At 42.4% G+C, this 19,818-nt stretch overlaps 1 protein-coding gene across 1 annotated transcript in view; it reads left to right on the top strand.

Moving 5' to 3' along the window:
* CACNG2 (calcium voltage-gated channel auxiliary subunit gamma 2) overlaps positions 1–19,818 on the top strand; it is a 120,684-nt gene that overhangs the window by 51,049 nt on the left and 49,817 nt on the right. The gene's annotated exons all lie outside the window — the stretch shown is intronic.

Raw genomic sequence — 19,818 nt, 5'->3', positions numbered from 1 at the left:
GTTATCTATTTCACCGATTAAAAAAAAAATCATCATTGTTCTAATATATGGTATTATATTTTTCTGTTGCTTGACTTGGAAATCATACGGTCTTTTCAAATTTTTTATTTTCATTTCGTTATGGGCCTCTTGGACACTTGCCACGATTTGATGGAATCGTTTTATAAAGGGCTGAACTTACACTGGGAAAAGAATTGCATCATTTCTCAGGTTGATACCAAGGATTTGCTGATAGTAGAGCCTGGGTGATGCTGTTACCTGGGTGATGTACACCTTCCCGGCAACTGGAAAATAGACTTTTGAGCATATAGATTTCTCCTCTGGCATTTGCTTTATTAGATAAAGATCTTAAATTTATCCCAGAGTTATTCATTCATTCATTCAACAAAATTTTGTAAATCCCTACTTTGTTCCAGGGGAGCCTGAGCTCTGGGGATAGAGTGAGGAGCAAACAACTGAGCTGGTTCTTAATCTCATGAAGTTTAGACACACACACACACACACACACATACACATACACACACCTACAAACTGTGCTACGTGTTATGAAGGAAATGTACTGGGAGTTAGGAGAGTGTGTAACCAGAGATTTAGCTAGCTTTAAGGGATGACATGGTAATTAGTTGAAAGGTGAGGAAGAAGAGAAAGTTTTAGGCAAAAGTAACAGCATCTGCAAAGGTCCTGAGGCAGGAGAGCAAACTGAGACAAAGACCAAGAAGGAAGGCAGAGTGGCTAAAGCAAAGAGTAAAGCAAGACTTGTGGAAGGCCAAACCAAGGCAGATGTTTATCTTTATCCTTAGAGCAATGGGAACCACTGAAAGTCTTAAGAAACTGAGGATGGATGTGATAAGCTTTGCATTTTAAATGATCCCTCTGGGTACAGTGCAAATGAAGAGATAAGAAGGAACAAGAGCGAAGGAGGGCAGACCTGTGGTGAGGCCACTGCAGCTGCCCAGGTGAGAGATGCTGGTGGCCTGGACTAAGATGGTGCGTCGAAAGGGAGAAAAGTGGAACGATTTGAGAGGTAAATCAATAAGGCTGAATGCAGTTAGGTAAGTGACAGCATCCATAGGAATTTTAAATGAAGATATGCCAGAATCATTTGACTTATTGATCATTTGCCATAAGGCTAACCCACTAGGAACAAAAGCTTTCTGGAGCTATTGTGAGCCGATAGCGACTGGATGGTTTGAATAAACAGCATCATCGCCTGCCCCCCGCAATCAGATCACCATACCAAAGGCTATAAGAAAATATAAAATGAAGACCCCTCCCACCTCATGAAGTAACACCCAGCTCATCTATTCATTTTTTCCTTTGTTTACTATTATGGTGAGAAATCTCATAAAACATAAAAGATTATGGAAGCCCAGAGGAAAGAACACCAAGGTCTGGAGCTGGGAAGGGTGCAGCAGGGGGAAGTAAAAAGTAGGGAAAGCTGATGAGAATCCCAAACGGAATAAAAAAAATCATAACACTGGAAAATCTAGGAGGTGTGTGGTGTGACTGGAGCTCAAAGTGCTGAGGAATAAGAAAATGGCCATTACTCTAGATATGGGTTTTACATGTTATTCATAGAAAAGAGGTAATTATTTGCTCCATTTTACGGACTAAAATAGGCTTCTTAGATTTTATGGGAGTTTTAAAAGCAAATATAGCTGATTGCAAATCAATTTTTGTAGGCTGTGGATAAATTTGGCTGGGGAGCTGCTAATAGCAGCAATGACAGCATTCCTCTCTGATTCGGATTTCATCACCACTTGAACAGCTCCCAAACAAAGTCTTATGTTCTTCCCCTGTGTAGTCCTAAATTCTACTTCCAGTGAATTTTCTTTTTGCAGTATGCCAGGATTGATGTCATTATCTCAAACTTAAGTTAGGAAACAGATACCTTAAAGTAAATGGATAAGTTTCATCTAACGGTGGCCAACCATACTTATAAAATAGGTATTTCCCTATAAAACAGAGGGAAATAGATAATAAAGAAAAAAGAAATGCACGTATAACCATGGAAAGATCTTTCTGAGATGTGAGCTTGCTATTAGTCATTTCACACTTTTTTTTTAAATAAAATCAAGCCCAAGCCAAGATTTTTTATTCTTTTCAGGATAGGAAGCCCAACACAATTTTAATCAGAGTTTATGTCTATCCTTAATTCCTTTGTTTCTGCTTTATATTTTTATTTCAACTTAAAGTTGCTCAAACTTTAGCATAAATTAATGGGAAGGGTGTTCTATTCAGAAAAAACTGACTCTATGCAGGAAATTTTATGTAGAAATATGTATTTGGGCTTCTTAGGTTTGGATACACATGGTTGCTTCTTATAATGTTTCTTTTCACATTTGTTTTACTGTGGAAATAGGAGTTGAATGAGGGGGAGGGTGCAAAAGTGAAAGAAGAAATACTTTACGTACATTTCCCATTATGAGATTGTTGTAACTCTAGAGATACAATGTTTCCATAAAGTGATTTAACATCCCTAAATGCCAGTTGACAGAATATTATCCACTGCCATCAAGGAAAAAATATATTCCCCGTCTTTCCCTACCCAATAAGTAAATTTTGAAAACAATTACAAGTACATGTAATGATAACACAGCAACTTGCATTTCTATAGCAACTTTCACTAGAGGATTTCTCAGTGTTTTGCAAACAGAAATTAATTAGACCCCCTAACATCCCCATGAGGGAGCCAAGAGATGTGGGTATGCGTTAAACAACGCCCAACACTGACTCGTTGTCATCTCTGGGGTGGATGAACAGCTGTTGTTTAAAAACTGTATAGCAAACAGAATTCAACATTTTAGAAAATTATTGGAGTCAGAATTCCAAGATGCAACATAAAATTGGATTTGATGCATGATTTTTGTCTTGTGTAAATGTGATAAGAGGCATGATAGCAAGATATTGTTTTCTGTGTCATCTGCCATCACTGCATCCCTTAAGGCTAGATTTACCTCTTGGCATGAAGTAGCTCTGCCAGGTTTATCATCCCAGAGATGACCCCATTACCAAGCAATTTTGCCTTAAGGAATGTAACAGACTTTCTTAACAAACACATATACAGAACTTTTTTTTTTTTTTTTTTTTTTTTTTTTTTTGGCCAGGCACTGTTCTAAGTGCTTAGTAACATAACTCACTTGATCCTCACAGCAACTCTTTGGGGGATTGTTATTGTTGTTACCATTTTACAGGTAAGGAAACTGAGGCATATGACCCAAGGTCACTCAGCTAGTGAATAACGGAGCCAACATACTCTGGTTCCAGAATCCTTTACGCTAGCTCTCAGGGTTGACATCACTTGAAATAAACTTGAACTCTTGAAAATTGTCACATTTTCTCAACTTGGTCATGCAGGTTGTATCTTTTTTCAAGGAGTTCTTTTTGTTTGTTTGGTTTTTTCCCCCCAGTCATATGGTTACCAGGAGTAGTGATTCAGAGGCAAGAACCCAATCTGAGAAAAAGAAAAATAAGCTCAGCTTGCTTCAGCACCTTGGAGAGCGCCTTCCGAGTGTTTCCCCTCCAATACAGCAGCTCTTGGAGGCCTAATGAGGTTCCACGATAACAGGGTGAGCCCGAGTATACGCAGGAGCCAAGCTAACGGGGATTTTTTTACTCCTTTCTCTTACTAAGATCATCCCTTTAAGACAACAGAAGATAGGTGCAGGATTGTCAGGCCAGTTTAGCCCCGGTCATTTTGAGCCTGGGACCTGACAGCTCTGGTTTTCCCATTCATGGACTACTGGGGTGTCTTGGGCCTAAAAGCTGATGAATTTCATACTTAACATCCAATTTTCCCACTGCATATGGATTTGCTTCTCTCTCTGTCTTTTTTTTTTTTTTTCTTTTTTCCTCCCAGATCCCTGGCAGGAGACTATCTCCCCTGACAAATAGGCTTTTGCCCAAGGACTATTGATGTACTTTTTCAGAGTACCCTGCAGGAAAGGCAGTGAAGTATATGGTTAAGAGGACAGGCTCTGAATTTAAACTGCCCAGAAATTCACTTCAGCCCTGCCACTCTCCAGTTGTGACTTCGGGCAAGATCCTTAACTTTTTTAAGCCCCAGTTTTTACATCTATAAAATGGGGCTAATAGTGGTCACTGAGTCACAAGATTGTTCTAAGGCTTAAATAAAGTAACATGATTAGATAACAGATTTTATTGTGTCAAGAAATAGGGAAAGTAGTGATGTCTCTTTCTGAACAATGAGATTCATGTCACTGACATACTTTCCCACTCTGCCCTGGCTATCAGGGAGCTTTGGGCCAAAGTTCCCACTTGGCACTGGCAACTTTTTAGGACGCTATGGACTGCCCATTGGCATTTCTTTTCTTCTCCTCTTATGCTGACCTTCCCTTCTGACTGACCTATTCTTTGATCCTGATTCTTGTTGTGATTTTATTGTCTGTGTCATTTCTGGTCACTGCATAAGATGGATAGATAGATGTAGATCATTAGACTATAAGCCCCAAGTGAGCAACAAGTTTTGCCTGCTTTGTTTGTTGCTATACTTGCAAAAGACTAGGACAGTACAAGGCAATCACATCTGCCTATAACTGATGCTTAGAATAATCTTTTTACTTGGATTACTACAATCACTAACCCAATAACTTTGCAGTGGTGCTGGGTTAGCTGGCTGTTACAACTTCACTAATTATCCATGATTCCAAGAGCCCTTGCCAGGCACACAAGCTGCAGGGGACATGTCGGTGAAGATGCTATCCACAGTACAGTCTATCTTTCCCCTGTTGTTTAAGGACATAAAATGAGGAAGTAGAGTAGGAGGCTTGTTATGGAAATTCCTCGTTATCAAGGTAACTAATATTGAGATCTCAGCTGATGCAGGCCCCTTCCCTAAAAAGCTAACAGGATTTAACCAATGCAATAGAAACAACAGTAGTAAAATCAGTCACAGCAAAAACATGCCCTTCTGACTCAAGAGACCCAGTGTGTGGGCCGAGATGTGCTATATCTGTGATGGGGAGATTCCCCTGGGAAGCGCTGGATCCTCCCTCGTGACACAGCCAAAGTCTTCAACACTGTTGCTATTTGGGACAGATTATTAGGCAACATGAATGCACAGGGGGGCTGAGAGGAGAGAGACATGGTCAAATCCCCATCCACATCACAGCAGCTAACACAGCCTCCAAACCCTCACAAGCTAAATTCAATTCCAATCCAACTGACGTTTCTTGAGTGCTTACTATATGCCAGGCCAGGGAATTGCTGGATGCAGCAAATTTCCAGGCATTTGGTTTGAACAGTAAGAATTGGAAAAGATGCTCACACATTTCCCTCTCTCCTCCACTTCCTCCCCTTTGTCTGTCGGCCTTGGTCTTAAGATATTAACACACTTCCAAGTTGGAATCAGCTTCCCTTCTGAGTTTTGGAAGGAATCCAGTCTACCCTCTTCTCTCTCTCAGCAGGTATTATACACACAGCAATTCCAACCAGGCAGGGAACGCTTTTCTTTCTCCCCCTTCAGGAAATCTTCCAGTTCTAGTCTTGTTATAAGAATCTTGCATTTGAATTCGCCCTGGGAATAAACACACATTTCTGATCACTCTAAAGATTAAGCCAATGAAATAAAAATTCATTTTTGAGACATAAACTGTAAATGACCAGAATTTTTCACAGAAATATTGGCACTTTGGTAGAGGCACTGTGGCCCTCAAGTTGACAGTAATTTGCTGCAATGTGCCAGGCAGTCCTGAAGTCGTTCAATAGAAAAGACCTCATCAAATACCACATCTAAATTCTGTTCATATTATTAGAATGAAAAGGGTAATGCAATTCAATTGCCTGGAGGATCATTGTACACACAGACATAAACAGAGCTGGCCAGAGGCAAAATTGCTTAGCGAGTGAAGTTTGTGGAGCCCCTGGCTTGCCTTCCTTTGCCCTCCCAACTCAGGCCTCCCTTTTACAGGAATCCCATGTGAATTTAAATCAGTGTGCTGCCCCTCCCACGGGTATTTGTTTTTTTTTTAATGTTCTTTCTAGTTTGATAATGAGGGGATTAAAAACTCTTGTTTATCAAACACCTACCATGGACCAGGCACATTTTCACAAGCAATGTTAATTCTGGTTGCATATTATGCAATTGTTCATTCAAAAAATACTTACTATTTACACCAAGCCAGACATACGGTTGGGTACTGGAGATCCAGCAGAGGTAGAAAAGTCAGACCCTCCCCTCATGGGCTCTACACCCTAATGGGAAGAAAGAAGTAATAAAATAACAAATACATAAACATTTGTCAGGGGATGATAAGTGTTATGCAGAAAAATAAAGAAGCGTAGAGGATTTTGACAGAAAGGGAATGCTTTATGAGATAGGGTGGCTCTGGAAGGCCTCTCAGAGGAGGTGACACTTGAGCAGAGCTCTCAAAGGAGATGAGTGAATGAGCCATGTTGATTTTGGGGCCAAACACCTTCCAGGTTGAGGAAATGGCAAGTCCAAAGACCCTGAGATGCTCAGCATGTCCAAATGGAGGCAAGTGGAAGAGAGCAGAGTAAATAAGGGGAAAATGGAGGGAAGTGGGACAGAAAAGAAGTGGAGGCCAGACATGGAGGTGCTTGTAGGCTAGGATGAGGATTTCACACTGAAGGACATCGGAGGCCACTGGAGGGTCTAAGGAAAGGAGCAACATTCCTTGTCTTGGGTTTTCAGAAGCTCACTCTGACTGCTGGGTAAAACATAGCCTGTATGGGAACAAGTGTGGAAACAGAGGCCAATTAGGACAAAGTTGCAGTAACTAAAGCAAAGAATGAAGGCAACCTGGACAGGAGTGAAACAGGGAGGTGATGCTAATCAGTCAGACTTTACCCTCTGATGTGGGGATGATGGTCCCCATCCTGCAGTTAAGGAGACTGAGGTACAGAAAAAGTAGGCAATTACTCATGGCCAGTTGGTTAATAGCCAAACCAAGTCCTACAGGCTGCCCAGCTGCAGAGACCTGACTCCCTTTAGTCTGCCACAAGCTTCTCTGTTACCAGGTGATGAAAGGCAGTTCTCCTTGGTGAATAAATTTTATTCAGTATAGAGCAGGAAGAAGAAAGATTTGGGGAAGCTGGGGATTTTTCTGGGCCCTTGTAATCTCACTCTAGCCCTTGCTTTAAAAGGGCTCCCCCAAGAGTCAATAATAATACTCAACACTTACCAAGCTATTACTATGGACTCGGCAGTGTTCTATGTGCTTCTCGCTTGTTCCTGCACCTATTTCTCACAGCAGCTGCCATAGAGCAACTATTTTCATTCCCATTTTACAGATGAGGAAGTGGAGACACAGCTATGTTAACTGGTCCAAGGTGATAGAGTGTGGATGTGGACCCTGGCAGTCTGGTTCCCGGAGCCCCCACTCTTGAACATCATACTATTTCTTCCTTGAAGAGATGTTTACTTTTCAGTACTTTTGTACTGAATTTGGGGCTTGGAGACTAAAATTCACACTACTGATACACATTTGAGCTGACATCCATTGACATGAGCTCGGGGGTCATTGGAGAGTGTCCAGGCAGGGGTTGAATGCCCCTCCTCAGGAGTGCTGCCAAGGGCTTTCTGTCCAGGGTGAAAGCTGGATGAGGTGGCCTCAAGGTCCCCATCCATCTCCAAGTTGTTGACAAATCTCTCCTCATGGATCACTGGCTTGTCCATCCCGGGGCACAAATCTTCCAGATGTTGGGAGAGAAGAATTGAGTAGTCATTAATAAAACCACAGCTGCCAACTCCCAATTTTATTTGATGGATGAAAGACATGTTTCCAACCCTTCTTTCTTCCCAGTTTTAAGAGGAAATGAGTAACTAGAGGTACAGGCTAATACAAGGACAAAGATGGGAACAGGGTTGAGAGTCAGGGAGGAGGAATGGATGGGGGGGAGGGATTCCCAAAAGACAAACTGAACTATTCTGGGAAGGAGAGAGGGAGAGGGAGAAATGGGGGAATGCTGATTCTCAAAATACCACAATCCCAGACTCCCCCAGAATACCTTTTTTGCTCTCACTCCAAAAACATTTCCTTCTTTATCTACCTTCCCTCAAGAGCATTTACGCATTTATAAGAGCCTCCTTAATCACCCTCCTTAGGTAGAACTGACCAAACTCCTCTTTATGCCACATCCAAGTAGTAAAAACAAACAATAATAACAACAACATTTTCTCTTTATTGAGCTTTGCTTTTACATACTTTATCTCATTCAATTTAACATCAAAACAGTCCTGAAAGATGCATGTGGTTATCTCCATTGTACAACGAGACACTCAGAGCTCAGAGATGTGCTGCCACTTGCCCAAGGTCACACAGTCAACGAGCTGAAGTATCAGTGATCCAAACCTGGAGCAACTTGACTCAGGCCTTTGCCCTCCCATGTTTCCACATCTACCCTATTCCACCCCCAACTGAGTTACTGGAGGGATGGCACTTTTTCTCATTCCCTTTTGCATCCTCAGCGCCCAGTTGGTACTAAGTAAATATTGGTGGAGATGACGCACAGATGAATAAATGGATGAAAACGGAGTTACAGTGAACTGGCTTCTATAAATATGCTCATATGTACTTACAATGTCAGAGACAATGCCAACAGTTTTTGAGAACCATTTATTCATTCAACAAATTTGAAAAGTGCTTATTGGAAATCCACTGCATACTGATCTGATGAGATTGTGGGGAACAGGACCATCCAGGTCCCTAACGTTGAGTTGCTCATAAAGTAAAGGGGGAGAAAGACCAAAGACAAGCTAACAGCCAATCATGTCACAAAGGAAAAAATACTTGCAAATTGATAAAGGGAGAGTACAGGATACTAAGGGCAGGGCTATGGTTAGACAGGGACAGTCTCTGAGTAAGAAATACTTAAGATTGAGTAAAAGTCATCCAGGGCATATTTGAAGGTCCTAAGGCAGGACTAAGAGCTTAAAGCCTTCCAGGAAGTGCAGGAAGACCAGTGTGGATAGAACCAAGAGTAGAGGAGATGGAAGGAGACAGAGAAAGAGACACAGGCAGGGCCTTGTCGGCCTCATTAAATATCTTGGATTCTAGCAAAATGGCAATGGGAACCCTTTGAGGGGTGTGAAGCAAAGACATGACATCTTCAAATCTGATCCTGCTATGTGGGCATGGGAACCAGAGAAGGAAGCAGAGAGACTGGTCAAAAGGCTATTTTAGTCATGCAGATAGGAACCACTGGGGCCAGGCGTAGTGAAGAGAAATGGATGGATTGGAGATCTCCTTTGGAAGCAGGATATTGAGCACACAAGACAATATTTACACAACTTGGTCACTTCCATGATGTAGTAAAGGACCCACGGTGTACTAAAGGCAGTGTGGACTTAGGAAACAGACAAGATTCTAATCCACCACCTATCTTTTATGGTTATGTGGTTGTAGGCAGGGCATCGAACCTCTTGGACCCTCAGTTTCCCCAACTGGAAAATGAGGATATTCCAGAGGAAACTCTAATTCAAAAAGATACATGCACCCCAATGTTCATAGAAGCACTAGTAACAATAGCCAAGAATGGAAACAACCTAAATGTCCATCGACATGAATGGATAAAGAAGATGTGTTATATATACACAATGGAATACTACTCAGCCATAAAAAGGAATGAAATAATGTCATTTGCAGCAACATGGATGGACCTAGAGATTATCATACTAAGTGAAGTAAGTCAGACAGAGAAAGACACATATCATATGATGTCACTTATATGTGGAATGTAAAAAAAAGATACAAATGAATTTATTTACAAAACAGAAACAGATTCACAGACATAGAAAATAAGCTTATGGTTACCAAAGGGGAAGGGGGAAGGGATAAATTAGGAGTTTGAGATTAACATATACACGCTACTATATATAAAATAGATAACCAACAAGACCTACTGTATAGCACAGAGAACTATACTCAGTATCTTGTAATAACAAATAATGAAAAAGAATAGATTTTTTAACTTTTTTTTATTTTTTAAAGATTTATTTATTTATTTATTTATTTTTGGCTGCCTTGGGTCTTAGTTGTGGCACGTGGGATCTTCGTTGAGGCATGGGGGATCTTTCGTTGAGGTGTGCGGGCTTCTCTCTAGTTGTGGTGTGCAGGTTTTCTCTTCTCTAGTTTTGGTGCGCAGGCTTCAGGGCGCGTGGGCTCTGTAGTTTGCGGCACACGGGCTCTCTATTTGAGGAGCGCAAGCTCAGTATTTGTGGCACGCAGGCTTAGTTGCCCCCACGGCATGTGGGCTCTTAGTTCCCTGACCAGGGATCGAACCCATGTCCCCTGCATTGTAAGGCGGATTCTTTACCACTGGACCACCAGGGAAGTCCCTAGATTTTTATATATATATATAACTGAATCACTTTGTTGTACACCAGACACTAACACAACATTGTAAATCAACTACACTTCAATTAAAAATTAAAAAAATAGAAAGAAAGAAAATGAGGATAAGAGAACCAGCATCTGGAGAATGCTGTCATTAAATGAGGCATGTGACAGTGCAGAATGTGGTGACTCTCCCCCAACAAACAAGCATCCCTTTGCCACCTCCAGATACTGGTAGTCTGACTTCCCAAGTGCCCTCCTTGATTATTGGGCTCTACTGCCCCAGCAAATATTTTTAAAGAAAGAGTTAATCCCTGTACTCCATGCCAAAGAGAAAATGCAGGGTGGCCTTGCATCAGCCTGCCAACCTCATGCCACTAATACTTGTCACTGACCACAGCCTCTCATTGCCTTAGCAGTAACTCAATTACCATTTCCTGGGAACCTTCAGGCACAAAGCCTCTCCCATGGGTCCTCATTGTTTTCCTGAGAAGCCCAGGACACAAGTCAATTTCTTGGCCCTAAAGAGAGCTTTTCAACACCTGACAGTAGCTATTGAGCATGTGCTAAGTGCAGCCTTAAGGCCACCCAGGCTGCCTCCAAAGACGGAGGTCCTGGCCAGCCACGGGGTGTGCAACAGGGGCTCTGGCATCACAGCCTCACACAACAGATGTTGACACCTTCAGTGGTGGCCCAATTATGATGTTAGCACCCTGGACATTAATCCCTGGGTCCTTGCCAGCCAGGACCTGCTCGGCTTTCTGGTTTAATAACACAAGTCCTTTGTGGGGATCAAGGAAGGGTCTTGGGAAAGCCACGCTTTCAACTGCTCAGATTCAAAGCCCCATTTCTCCTCTGCATCACATTCAAGGCCTGAATCAATGCCCAAGGATTTCAGCAGCATGAATGTCAGCCCCAGCCACCACAGGGCAGTCAGCAAGGATCGTTATTGCAACGGAGACCCAGAAAATTAAATGTCTTACTCAAGGAAATAAAACACATTCGCAGGAGTTCCCTGAATACAAATTTGCTTTCCCGAAACCGGGTTTTTGAAATGTGTTAAGTAAGTGGTAAGTTCCACAAGAGTAGGGGAAATAGCAGAGGGTCTGGCACATCATAAATATTTTTGGCATAAATGACCAGCCCTGATTCAAATTCAGTATCAGAATTATGCTCTATGGCTTGACACTGAGTTGTATAAAGGTAGAATATCCACTCTGTATTATAAATGATGAGTGTTTTTTAAATTTCTGGCTCCTTACCATCCAGAACTCCCCGAGCCACCTTTTCCTTTGCCCGTATAAGCTACAAAGCAGGTCCCAAAGGAACCTGACCTAGATGCAGGACCATGGACAGCATTTTTGAAGTCATTGAGTCTATGAGATCTGGAAAATATGTAGACATGAACCTGGCAAGGGTGCATTTGGAGGCAGAGGAGTGGGTTTGGAAAGTGAATTCTGAGCAGAGAGAACAGCTGTCCCATATCCTGTGGCTAGACTGTGGAGAAGGAGGTAGAGAAGAGTAGAAAGGGTGGAGAGACAGGCAAGGCTCAGACAATGAGGTTATCAGTGGGCCGTATGAAGAACTCTGGTCTTTATTCTAAAAGCGGTGGGAAGTCATTGTGGAGTTTGGGGGGTGGGGGTGAGGAACAGCAGAAGTGACATGATCAGATGTGATCTTGAACAGACTGAAAAGGAACCTAGTTTGCAGATGGGAAGCTAAGCCACAGTCCAGGTGAAAGGAGATGGCAGCTTAGACCAAGGAGGTAACAGCAGAGATGAAGAGAAGAGTATGGATTTAAAAGATATTTAGGACCTAATAGATTGGATAGGAGATGAGAGAGAGAAAGATCAAGGATGATTCCCAGGATCCTGACTCTCACTACCGGAGATGGTGAGGCAGGAGATGCTGGAAGAGGGGCAAGTTGGAGGGGTGGGGAAGGGGTGTGAATCATAAGCTCAGGTCTGGGAACACTGAGTATGAGATGTCTTTGAGACATCCAAATAAATACATCCTGTAGGCAGCTAGAGTTATCGGACTGGAGTTTGGAGAAATCAGGGCCAAAGTCATAATGCAGGGGTCATTCTGTGCAGGTGGTAATTTAAACTGTGGACTTTGATGAGATTTCCTAGGGACAGATTACATCTAAAGAGTGTGCCCTGATTTACTTAAGCATTCTCCCCGTATTGAACATTTGGGTTGTTTCTGATCATTTGACATTATAAGTGTCCTAGTAATGAGCATCCTTGTCCTAATTTATAGCTTTTTCCATATTCTAGGTCAATTTTCTAAATAGCCTTCCTTGCTAACATGGTTAACAATGGATAACTGCTAAATGAATGAATATATCATGTGTGCAAAATGAAACAGAAATTCTTTTTTGATTGCCCACTATTTGTGGCAACCTATGTAACTGCTCTCTTCTGATATTGATGGTTTATTGTCTTCCCTAACTAGCCCAACCAAAGGGACCTTCTTTCTCTGAATTCTAATGATTAATACTAGAGACACTCCTTCCATTCTTGTCCTTCAGAGGCTCCATATTTTAGGTTACAGATACACATGAAGGGTAATTGTCTTCCCCATTGTAGGTATCTGGAACTAGAGATCTGGGACTATATTTTACACTCCTTATATCTCCTTGGGGTCTAGCAAAACCCTCATGGGGTCGATGTGTGATGACTATTGTAGATTAACTAGGCAAGAGGATGGTAAGAGCCAAGAGCTATTAAACCCCTGCTACATACCAAGACATTATGGGAGCTTTAAACAAAATATATATCAACCCCCCAAAAAAAATCTTTATCCCCATTTTACAAAGGTATTAGGGTAATGGTATCTGATATAACAACTAAACACTCAAATCTCAGTGGCTTAATACATGGAAGTCTATTTCTCACTTGCATTTGTTTTTCACTCTGAAAGTCCAAAACAGACAGCTCTCCTCCAAGCACTGATTCAGACATATGCCTTTCCACCTGTGGTTCCACCATTTTCAGCACACGGCTTCTGAGGGCACCAGGCTCCTCTGCCTCAAACCAGAAGGGGAAGCAGCATGGCAGATAGCCCAGGAGAGGTTCTTATGGTCTAGGCTTGGAAGTGACACACATCACATTCGTCACATTCTACTGGCCAGAACTCAGTCATGGGATCATGCCTAACTACAAGGAGGGCTGAGAATTGCAGTCAGGCTGAGTGCTAGACTACAGGCAAAACAGATTTGGGTGATCATAGCAGTTTCTGCCATGTGATGATAGAAACCAAAGTCCAGAGATGCTAAGTAACTTACCTGATGATACTCAGTCTATACACAAGAGAGCTAGGTTTCAAACCCCAGTCTGTATAACTCCAAAGTTCATGCTTTCTCCACCATGTCCTACTGATTGACAGCAATAATTGGGGTGCTGTCCTTCCAGGGCCTCTAAGATGCATCTATTTGACTCATCTTAGCAATTGTTTGATTTCACATAAAACCCAACTTCAAATGGCAGTGAGAGTGACAGATTCACCCTAAACCCAATTTTCAGGGGTATTTTGCAGATTCAACTTCTGTTACTTCCAAATATGTTACTGGTGTTCTCCTTCAGCAGTCAATCAACTCGCTGACATGCCCTCACATTAGATAGGAATATATTCCTGTTCTGAAGTCTTTGCCTTATAAACTTGACATATTCAGATGCTATGGCTTTTATCATGAGTAAATTAAAGCTCTTAAAGTGTCAGAATGTTTTTGTTTCGTTTGACATTCACCATAGGTCAAAATGCTTCCAAAACAGACGTGTCTAAATAGCTGTCTAACCATTCGCTCAGGATGGCTTTTCAGGAAGTCTAGGACATCCAGGAGTGTGGTGATCTGAGGCTCTTTAGCATCAGTAATTCTGTTTGGATCTTTTCCCATGTAAGCAATTTACAGAGCTTCCGCTGTGCTACAGATCCTGGGCTAGGGAAACTGAAAGGGATCTTGGGAAGTCACTGGCTCTCCCTCTTGCTTTAAACCATAGAATCTTAAAGTTGGGAAAAATAATGACATTAGTAATAACAGTAGCTGTAACCCTCAATGAATGCATTCATTCAATAAATATCTATTGAGAGCTCACTTTGTGCTAAACACAGTTGTAGAAACTGGAGACAGAACTGTGGATAAAACAAGATCCCTGTTCTAATGGTGTAAATGCACAAATAAATATATAATGCATTGAATGGTGCTGAGTGTTATGGAGATAGATTAAGGAGAGAGGACGAAAACTGATAAGGTGTGGGTGTTCTGGGGTTATACGGGGTGGCTAGGGACAGTTTCTCTGAAACAATTACATTTGAACAAAGACCTGAAAGAAGTGAGATTGTGAGACTCTAGGTAGAGGGGATAGTAAGTGAAGAGGCTTGAAGGGAGAGTGTACTTGGCATTTTCCAGGAACAGTAAGGAGACCAGGTGACCTGGGAGAGTGGTAGGAAAGGTGGCAGACAAGATTGGGGAGGGGGAAAGATTGGGTAAAGCCTTATAGCCCATGATAACGATGTTGGGCTTTCTCCTTGAACTGGGATACTTGAGGCATTCCATGGTTCAGGGAAGATAGGCAGAACCAGCAAAGATCCTGAGAAGGAGTAGACAGTGAGGTAGGAAGACAGCCAAGCAAGGCGGTGCCCGAAGGCAGTGAAGAAATTCAAGGAGAGAGTGGTCAACCAGATCAAACACCACTGATTTGTCAAGTAAGGTAGGATAGAGAATAACCATCAGATCCGACAAGCAGAGGTTGCTGGAGATGAAGGCCTGATGGGGGAGAGATGAAGAGAGAATAGGAGAAGAAAGAAGCTCTCTCTCTCTCCCTCTTTCCCTCCCTTCTTCCCTTCCTTTCTTACCCGTACCATTCTCTGGGCACAGTACAGGATTTTTATGAGTTTCCCAATTTCATTCACAGGACCACCTTTTATTCCTCCATTTTACAAATGAGACTCGGGGAGACAATGCAGCTCCAAAGTGTGAAAGCTGGACTTGGCCTTCATGTGTGCCAGATCCCAAAGCTCCCGTCTTTGTCCTCTGGGCTAGCCACATCTCTTAGAGGTCGTCCTGGGCAACCAACACAAAATGAATTCCCACTTTTTAAAAATCTCAGAAAATAGGTCATTCAGCTTCTCTCCGAACAGTGTCTGAATCATTTTAATGATTAGCATCTCTCTTTTGGATCTTTAATAAAAGAGGTTCCATAATCCACCTCTGTACACTACCACACCACGGAATGTGTTCTTCAAGTACATTCTTCCTTTCATTACTCCACCTCCTTCCTTGTTTTAAAAAAAGAAAAAAAAAAGTCTTATTTGGGTAGGAAAACCGTCCTATTAATACCAACTCTCAGAACAGTGTGAGCATTAGAGTTCTTTGTCTATCTCAGACAACAGCCTGATCTCCAGGTCTAGACAGAAAGCCCACGTGCCTGCTGGAAATCTCCACTTGGATGTCCCACTGCCCCTTGTATCAGTTTAGATGCTCTGAGCCACAAGTAAGAGAAAATACAACTCAAACTGGCTTCACAATATGGAAATGGGCTGCTCACATAACCGGGTTGCTCTAGCCCATTTGCCTGTTTCTCTCAATATCCTCAGGGCGGTAGTGAGACAGCTACAGTGATCTAGGGCTACACATCCCCAAAGGACAACACCCAGAGGACCAAAGAGAGTCACTTTCACGTGCTTTCAGGGTAAAAGCAAGGAAGTTGCTTTCCCAGAAGCACCCAGAAAACCTCTCCTCCTATCTCAATGGTCCAAGTCAGTCACATGACTGCTCTCATGTTAATCATTGGCCAGTGGTGGGTTACCTGCCTAAACACAAGAACCATCCCTGGAGCTGAGGGTGTGGTCAGCTTCCCCTGAAGGACATAGCTGTACGGAGGAAGGGGAGGGAGGCAGTTGTGAACAAAGTCAGCATTCAGTGAGGAAGGAGGAAGGGCCGATAGTAGGCTGTATCGATTACACTGGAGTCCATAACTGCACTCTTCTCCTCCTCAACCTTCCCCATGCTCTACTCTGCATTGCAGTGAATGGAAACACCATCTGTGAGCTTAGAAACCTAGCAAATAAGACTTCACCCTCTCCCTCATCTCACACATGTAATGAGTCACTACATCCTGCATCTTCTACCCACTACATAGCTCGAGAATTTGCCCATTTCTCTCCAGTCCAGTCTTACTTCAGGCTATCAACTCTGCCTGGGCTATTACAACAGCATCTTAACTGGTCTCTCTGCTTCTGCCACATCCTTCCAAACAAACATCTACGCTGGAAGCTCATCTTTCAAAAGATGAACCCTGACAGTGTTGTCCTACTTTGTAAAGGTCTTCATTGACACCTGAGGCTTCAGTGTTGCATCTGACCCTCTCACAGGGCCAACAGGATCCTTCACGACCATGCCCTGCCCCTCCAGCTATCATTTGCCCCTTTCTATAAATTTATGCCATACTGAACCATCTGCAGATCCTCAAAGGCTTGTTACCCACCCCCATCAAAATCCAAACAGAACAAAACAAAGTTTCTCTTGCCCACCCCTATAAATGGCCACCATCTACTTGCTGCTCAGGCAAAAATCCTAGGCATTATCCTGGATTCCTCTGTTTCCCTCTCCCATCCCATCTAATCCTTCCGTGGATAATGTTGATTCTACCTCCTGAACATAATCCCAAACTGTCGTCTTCTGTCCATGTCCACAGCTACCACCCTGGGCCAGGCCGCCATGACTTCTCACTGGTTCTATCACAGTAGCTGAGCAGCTGTTCTACCTACCCACGCCCAACCCTTACAAACAATTCTTAAAGTCCTCATCAGGGCCCACAGGCACTCCATGATCTGACCCCTGCTTACCTCTTTGACCACATCACCTCCTTCCACCGTCCCCCTCACTCACAGCCCTATCTTCTGATCCTTGACGACACCAAGCTTATCCCTACCCAAAAGCCCTTACACTTGCTGTGTTCTCCACCTGGAATGTTCTTCCCCAGGTCTTTGCATTGCTGACTCAGGGCATGGCATGGAAGGTCATCCCTCTGAGATGACTTCTCTGGCCCCCTACATGCCCACCACGCTCTAAGGTCACCTTATACATTCTTACATTCTTCACAACGCATCACTATTTGAAAGCCTCTTCTTTGTTGATTTGTTTGCTTACTTGTTCATTGTTTGTTCCCCTAGAATATAAGCTCTCTGAAGGCAGAGACGTCATCTCTCTTGTTCACTTAGTTCTTGGCACAGTGCCTGGAACACAATAAGAGCTCAATATATGTGTTGAATGAATGAATGAACACATGGTTATTCTACCTGTCTGGCTTATATGCTTATCACCTGGCCCCCTTTACCTGCCTAACTCCTTCACATCCTTCAGACTCAGTGCTGTCAATCATCAGCTTGTGCGCAGGCACATGCACACACACACGTGCGCGTGCACACACACACATACATACACAGAGTTGCCTCTCTTCTATCTCCCACAATAATAGCCAGCATTTGCCCCATCACTGTATATAACACCCTGAATTATAGCTATGGCTCCTCCCCCAGTGCTCCAGGCTCCTTGGGGATGGGTCCTTCCACTTTGCATCTCCATCACCCAGTTCACAGCCATCACAGAGAAGGCACTCAGTGACTCTCTAGTAAATGAGTGAAAGAATTTATTCTTCACCGTTAGGGCTTTGATTATTCCTTAAGAGATAAAATTAGATCTGTATTACTCATTTCTCTCAATCAGCCTCCAAGTTTGAGATTTTGGGGGCATCCTAAATTTCCTCCCAATGTCCCTTTAAGTCTCTACTCTTGCTGTAACAGGCTAACACTTCTCTGAATTATTTGGGAACTGGAGCCTCCCTCGACATTGTATTTCTGATTGGCTGCTATTTGTTTTGACAGCTGTTGGAATTTTTTATTTAGACCAAGCTCTCTCTGGGGGTTAGTTTACTGGATCCTCTCAATCTAACACCTAGAAAGAAGAGAAAATGACTTACCTGTAAATCGTTTTTTATTGAAGATGTACCATAAAACAGACCTTCTTTCACCTCTCCACTCTCCTGAGATTTAAGGATTCTTGGTTTTTATTGTTGTCTTTACCACTCATTTGGAAAGGACAGAGCAGTGGGAGGCTGGAGAGGCTTATTAGCTCCACACAGGAGGGACTGGGGCTCCCAATCTCCCTGCCAGTGGACCCAAACAGGGGGAGCTTTCAAGGGAGTTCTTGACAGTTTCATACCAGAAACACATACCGAGCTGAGGGAATGTACTATATGACACACATCCACAGAGCCAAAGTTACAGGCCATTTTCTCCTACCTGTCTCTTCTGTTTGATTTCTGGCAGATGTCCATGGGCAAAACCATCAGTTTCCAATGGGGAACTGGGGTGTCTACAGAGAGAAACTTTTTAAAAATTTTTTTCTTTACTTTTAAAAATTTTTGGCTGCTCTGCATGGCATGCAAGATCTAAGTTCCCAGACCAGGGATCGAACCTGCGCCCCCTGCAGTGGAAGTGCAGAGTTTTAATCACTGGACCGTCAGGGAAATCACGAGAGAAACTTTTTCTTGCTCTTTTTAACTGGTGTTTGCACTCATATGAGATGGTGCAGAGTTGAGGCATTTGCAGGAAAGAAATATTTCACAAACTCAAGCATTCTCTCTGCCAGTTCCTCCACCCCCGCTCCCAATATCCGTCCAGACTAGAAGATTGATTGAGGTCAATGGGAAATTGCTTAATACTCAGCTTCATTTTGTCTCTGCACATACAAGTCACTGTATATTTCGAAAATATCTCGGTCCCAAACATCTATCTTTTTTTAACAGAGCATGTATTATTCTTTGTCGAAGCAAAACATGTTCATTACAAAACTTTAGTAAATACAGAAAAATATAAAGAAGACAATTAAAATAATTCACCCAGAAATAAACATTGATAACATTTCAGGAAAAATACTGAATTTCTATGTCTTTTTTTCTGTGAATGAGATATCTCCTTTTATTAAGGTATAATGGATGTACAATATTATATAAGTTTCAGGTGTACAACATAGTACTTCACAATTTTTGAAGGTTATATTCCATTATAGTTATTATCACATGTTGGCTGTATTCCCTGTGTTGTACAATACATCCTTGTAGCTTATTTATTTTATACATAGTAGTTTGTACCTCTTAATTCCTACCCCTATCTTGCCCCTCCCCCCTTCCCTCTCCCCACTGGTAACCACTAGTTTGTTCTCTACTGTAGATACATATCTTAATCAAGACTCAGAGCACATTGGATACATAATTCTATGTTCTCTTTTTTCTTAATATCATATCAAAACTTTTCCCATCTCCTTAATCTTTGAAAACATGACTTTTAATGGGCTAATTTTCTTTTGCTAGCTTTACAATTCTTCTTAGATAAAATAAACCCAAAGAAGTTGTCAGGTGGCAACAACCTGGCTATCCCAAAGTGACAAGTGAGTTTAAAATTTGAAAATCAGAGTTATTCATGTTAACTGTTTTCTGGA

Source organism: Balaenoptera musculus, chromosome 10 (assembly GCF_009873245.2).
Source record: "Balaenoptera musculus isolate JJ_BM4_2016_0621 chromosome 10, mBalMus1.pri.v3, whole genome shotgun sequence".
Taxonomy (NCBI): Eukaryota; Metazoa; Chordata; class Mammalia; order Artiodactyla; family Balaenopteridae; genus Balaenoptera; species Balaenoptera musculus.
This window is presented reverse-complemented; position numbering and strand designations above follow the sequence as displayed.